The sequence below is a fragment of the Pyxicephalus adspersus genome, chromosome 10, assembly GCF_032062135.1.
Source record: "Pyxicephalus adspersus chromosome 10, UCB_Pads_2.0, whole genome shotgun sequence".
Taxonomy (NCBI): Eukaryota; Metazoa; Chordata; class Amphibia; order Anura; family Pyxicephalidae; genus Pyxicephalus; species Pyxicephalus adspersus.
Genome location: NC_092867.1, coordinates 9,267,461 through 9,273,760, shown reverse-complemented (window position 1 = coordinate 9,273,760; position 6,300 = coordinate 9,267,461).

Genomic DNA, 6,300 nt, shown 5'->3' with positions numbered 1-6,300 from the left:
GAGAGTCACTGGACACTTCAGCTTTGCATTTTAGTTAGACATCGAGCAGAGTTAATAGAAAAAGATGATGGCAGGAAATAAGTTCTGCTAGTTCAGACTATGATTATGGTTTCTTGAACAGTAATATCCCTCTCTCTCAACTCTTCTAAGGACATCGGTATAGAAGAAAGTGTCAGGTTCAATAGGATCTGAGCAATTTATTGGATTGTTGAGCCTTCAATAGAAGTTAAAGAATGTGTGTGTTCATGAGTAACTTGTATAGGACCAGATGAGATAGTCTGAGCATCCTATATAGGTACCCCATACAGGCCCTAATGATTTCACACCAGCCTTATCCATTTAACATGCTGCACTTATACAGTTATTCTAGTAATATCTTCTGGTGGCCTGGAAGTAACTTGGAATAGTTGTAGTCTGATGCTGCCCATAACAATTGTTGATGGCTCAGTCTACTTACTCCCAAGCCCTTTTTAGGAGAAAAGTAAAAATAATAATGACAATTATGGCCACACTGCAAAATAGAGAACCAAAACTTTGGCAGTAAATCACAATAGTAACTATTCTACTTTTTTCACTGATGCAATGAAGTCAGAGACTCTGCTCTGCAGAAACATTGTTACTATAATTCAGGGTAGACCGGCTCATCATATATCAAGCTTGTGATATTGAAATATAATTAGAGGAAGGCTAATGAAATAGGTGGGGCCAGGGATGTGAAAAATCAAAACTTTAGAATTGGAAAGTACTAATGCTTTAAAAAGCAAAAAAACTTTTTTCATCTTTTCTTTTTATTTTCTATGCAACTTTTCTGTTAATTCTGACAGTTTTACTGCTCCTGGGTCTTTGAATCTTGGAGGGTGACTATGCTGTAATTTGCTTTTTTGAAATTCAAATATAATTGTTATCCAGGCACTGCTAATGGACCACAAGACTGTGAGATGATGGAGCTTCTTCACCCTGCATAACAGTTTAGTTGAATGAAGCTAGTCTTGCTTACAGGGTAAATCACTCCCCATATTGCCCTTCTTCTTGCTGGTTGACAGCCTCTGCCTTTGTTTCACTAGACTAACCAGCCCCTGTTAACTTCGGCTTTCAGACCTTCAGGGCAAACTTGAAGTGGGGCCCCAAATGTACAACATTCCTGCTTCCTGCACCCCTGCCATTCTATCAACTAAGAGCCCTGGAGAAAGTGGTCCTGGGCAAATACCCTCAAAAACAGCCCTGGTTCTGGTACAAATGGCAATGCGTTAAACTGTACTTTGTAAATTCAAAGCAAAATTCCTCGAAAATCAATAACCATAAAAAAAATCCTCAACTCAAACTTAGGTTTTGTGTTCAGTCCTTCTTCCGAATTTCATAACTGAGCAGAAAAAACTACTCAGCTCCCATAATGCTGCAGGAGTTTCTCCAGCCCATTCTATTTATAGTATGAGTGGTTTTTATAGAAGGAGTTAATACATGTTATGTAGTGAGATAGTGTATGTTGCATTAATTGATTTTACAGGCTGCCAACACACCAGAAGGACAGAAAAAAATGCACATGTACTGTTTTGTGACGCATCATACCACATGCATTGTGGTGCACTGAAATGTAGGTGTATTGCCCTTCCACTGGGGTGACAAAAAAATTAAATGACCCCAAGATCCTGTAATTCTTATAAAAAGTAGAGGGGCCCATACATGGCTTACTGGCGTTTAAGATCCAGGCAACAAGCGTTTTCTGAGATATGCTACGCTAGACCAGAATGTACCTGGTAAACACTGGCTTTTATAAAGCCATAAAGCCTAGACGAAAGTTAACAAAGACTATTGTAGAGGTACAGATTAAGCAAAACGTCACTTTAATTAATGATTCTTTTGTTCAGGAAACACAATATTTTAATACCATTTCCACTAGATGTCACTCTAGGTCTCTTTTCTAATATATATATATATATATATATATATATATATATTACTAAAGCTGTGTACAGATTTGAGAGAACAAATGAATGTACTCAATCAGCCTGAGGCAGTCCTTCAATATATGATAGTTGTTGGGCTTTCTTTGGATCCATTACTCTCTAACTCACTGGTCTGGTTTTCTAGGTACATGAAGTCATAGAAATTACAATCTACTGTTCTTATCAGTTTATGTCTGACAAAAGTTCTGAAGTCAGAGCCAGACACTAACTTAAATTGTAAGGGATCTATTTGTAAAGCAGTGAATCCAGCATTCACTGAAAGATTCCCTGGTGGAGAGCCATACTGCCATCGAAACATATGGGTCTAAAAGATTTCCACCAGGGAATGGTATAGGGAATGTCAGATTCACTTCTTTTTGAATGGACCCCTAGTAAGGAGGTCAGTATTGCAATCCAACTACTCCAGGCTGCAGATTTCCTTTAAGAACAAATGTACTCATACCCAGTGGCAAGCAACATGCAGTAGAGACAGAAAATGGTGTAGTGCATTGTTTCTTAACAAAAGTTCCTTCAAAGGTTGCAAGGGGTCCCTTAAGCAATGAGCAATTCTTGCCTCTCAGGTGAGTTTAGGTTTGGATATCTGTAAGTCTGACATTCTTCTCACTGGCCAGCAGTATGAAAGGCAATCTTCCCATTGATCAACACACTAATGTACTGTAAATTCTGGAAATAGTAATTAATGTTAGTGTTCCCGAAAATTATTTCAACGGGTTCCCCATTGAGAAAGTTGGTGTAGTATTTTTGGTGCTCTTTGTTAGATTGTGGAGGAAGGCGTGAAGCACAGCTTTACATTTCATTGCACTAGGACTTTGATTAATGCTGGCAACACAACCTGTTCAACTTGTATTAGATCCAGTGTTCTCCCCAGCCCATTTTAGCTGGACGCACCACCTAGCATTTTTCAGTAACCATCCCGCTGTTTTTGGGTGATTACAGAAGAGTTGGGTCACAATACAGGGCTTCCATCTGCCTATAATTTCTTCTCACCCAGCTAAAAAAAATTCTGGGTTAAACACTATATCCATCAGCAACCATATAGTGCAAAGATCTACCTGACTAGATAACATTAAATGGACTAGCTGGGGTTCAAATTATGATGTTTGTTAATATATAAAATGGGCAGCACAGTGGCTCAGTGGATAGCACTGGATCCCAGATTTGAATCTCGGCCAGGACACTACCTGCATGGAGTCCTCCGGGTACTCTGGTTTCCTCCCACATTCCAAAAACATGCAGTTAGGTTAATTGGCTTCTCCCCAACATTGACCTTAGATTGTATGTAATGACATATGACTATGGTAGGGACATTAAATTGTGAACTCCTTTGAGGGACAGCTAAAGACATGACTATGGACTTTGTACAGCGCTGCGTAATATGTCGGTGCTATATATATATATACTGTGTAATAATAATATAGGAGATTGTGCACAAATCGTATAATCAAAATGTAAAGTGTATGGTTGACTTTTGTCCAGGCTCAAATATTTGTGTATATTACCTAAATGGAAGCTGTAATGCTCAACCTCTAACATTATTAGTTTGTTTGGCCAGGCAAATTATTGTGTATGGATGCTGCAATGATGTGCTTTGCCTTGGAACAAAATCTGTTCTGAGAGTCCAGCAAATGCAGCCTCTGGCATTTAACGGCAACATCCGCTTTGACAGGTATTCGTAACAGCCATCATGATGACACATTCCTTTGAAATACATTAAAGAAGACTGTAGTTGGAATGTGTCCAGGCCTCCTTTGTGGTGTGGTCTGTGTTCCATCCACTTTTATATCTACTGAACATGTGGCGCCCATTGAACATTAGCATGCAGTCAGCATAGTGGAGTGGTGACCTATAGTGCTTCTGATGAGATGAAATTGATCCTACAGCAGAAGGACACTAACAATTACATGGCAGAGACATAAGACAACAAATACTGTCATGTTAGAGCCCGGTCATCGGTTTACTATGGTACTAAAAGCCTTAAAAACATGCAAAGCAAATGTTATGTTTAAATATAAAAAGTGTGGGGGTTGCTATAATTTTCACAACATTTATAATACCCATTTAATTGTGGAATTAATCTGCATCTCATCACCATACCTGTTTTCATTTGCAAAGCACCAAAAAGCTTTGCTGTCAAATTTGCAAAGTCATGAAGCGTGTTTTATATGCAATTCTTTTACAGCTGCACCTCGCTGTCAATTTTAGAGCCAACATGGAGTAGAAACATGATTTTAAGTGCTGCAATGACACTGGGATGTGTGGCATCACTTCTGCCTCAAACCTTGCACTAGTTTGCTTTATCTCAACCTACTGAGGGGTCCATTTATAAAATGTTTTTCACTAAATTTACACCCAACATTTACTTTTTTTCATTATTAAATTAGAAAAATGAATGGATTATCAGTAAAATTTGATCCACACATTTTCTAATCAAAGTAACTGTGAAGATATGTTCATTTTGGGTAAAAGTTGAATGAATCCCGAGTGAAAATATTGATATTATAATAATGAAATTCCCTTTAAACACTTAAACTGTGACTAGAACATTTGAGATCATTGCACTACAATTCCGCTCTCTGTCCCAGATAAGGATTTGTGGAACATTGACACTGGCGTTAAAAGCCAAATTTAAAAGTTTTGTTCTAAAAATATCTTTGTTATGTTAGTCTGCAGGGGAAAACCAGGAAATTCACATATCGGCATCTACAGCTGACATGCATTTTTTAGATATTAGTTGTATAGGAGGTTGTGCTTATAAGAACTGTGAACATGTGAGATAAGATAGTAAAAGTGGCCTATGGAAAAGTTAAAGGGCCCATTCAAACCTTTGCAGTGCATGCTAAAAATGTGTATTGGACCATATATTTTATTAATGCACTGCCAACATCAAGCAATTGGAGAAAAAATGGACCTGCTACACACTAATACTGTACATATATATATATAATATAGGGTTTTATGTGGTTTACAGTGTTTTATCAGAATAAATGGTCACCTATGGTTAACATGTATGGTCACCATCAAATTTGTGCTTTCCATTAACTCACATCATTGGGGTTTATGAAAGCTCTCTTAGGCTGGAGAGCATACACTTTGATCAGTGAACCTGAGTGATAATATAATATTAGTAACTAATCATATATTAATGATTAGTTATTAATCATAAATTTAACAATCTGATAAATTATTATTACTACACAGTATTTATATAGCGCCATCTTATTACGCAGCGCTGTACAAAGTCATGTCACTAACATGGGGCTCACAATCTAATGTCCCTACCATAGTCATATGTCATTAATGTAGTCTAAGGTCAATTTTTGGAGGGAAGCCAATTAACTTAACTTTAAAAAATAAGGACGTGAACCTTACTTGAAGTGAAACTTGTCAGTAGCTGTAGCATTACCCACCCTTGGCTTATACTCGAGTCAATCAATTTTTCCTGTTTTCCAAGGTAAAAATAGGTACCTCAGCTTATACTCGGATCGACTTATACTTGAGTATATACGGTATGTATGTATGTATGTGTATATATATATATATATATATATATATATATATACCATATATATATTTTGAAAAAGGCTGAATAGCATTTCTAAGTTTCCTGAGGGTGACAACAGTGGACCATGACTGTGTAGTGCGTGTTGGAATGGTCACTCAAGTCCTATTGGGGGGCTGGCACACAACACTGCTATAGAAAAAAATCTAAAGTAATAAAAGTATTATAAATTGCTCTTGCAATAACATTAACATGTTAAAGCTTATACAGTAAAAGATGTTAAATAGTGGACTTGGAGTCTCCAGTCTCTCACAGCCTTATTTTAATACAAGAAGGGACAAACAGGAGAAGCAACAGCCCTAAATAAAATGTCCGTTTGGAGTAGACTGAATATAGTAGGTTTTGTGATGGAAACTCACAGCTAAACCAGAAGGAAAGAAATGTTCAGTGAAGCCATAAAATACTGCTGGGTATGGCGTAGAAATCAGCAGCTCAAGCTGTGTTGTAAATCTGTAGAAGACAATGGGAGTACACCATATATTTTATTGTAACAAACCCATAACTTGAAATGTCATTGCTTTGTTACAGTAAAAATTTATTGCATTTAAAGAATGGTGTGCTCAGATTCTTAAAAGAAAATACCTCATATAACCAACTTGTTCAATGGCTTATTGCAGTAAAATAAAGTATCTGTAGACACACTGTGCTCATGTATGAAATATCTTAAATCTGAACACTTTACCATCCCGCTCCATCCCTTCTAGCTATACTTCCATCATTTTATTATAAAACTCAACAGCCTACACGTTCACATGATGGGTGGGTGCAAATGGCTTT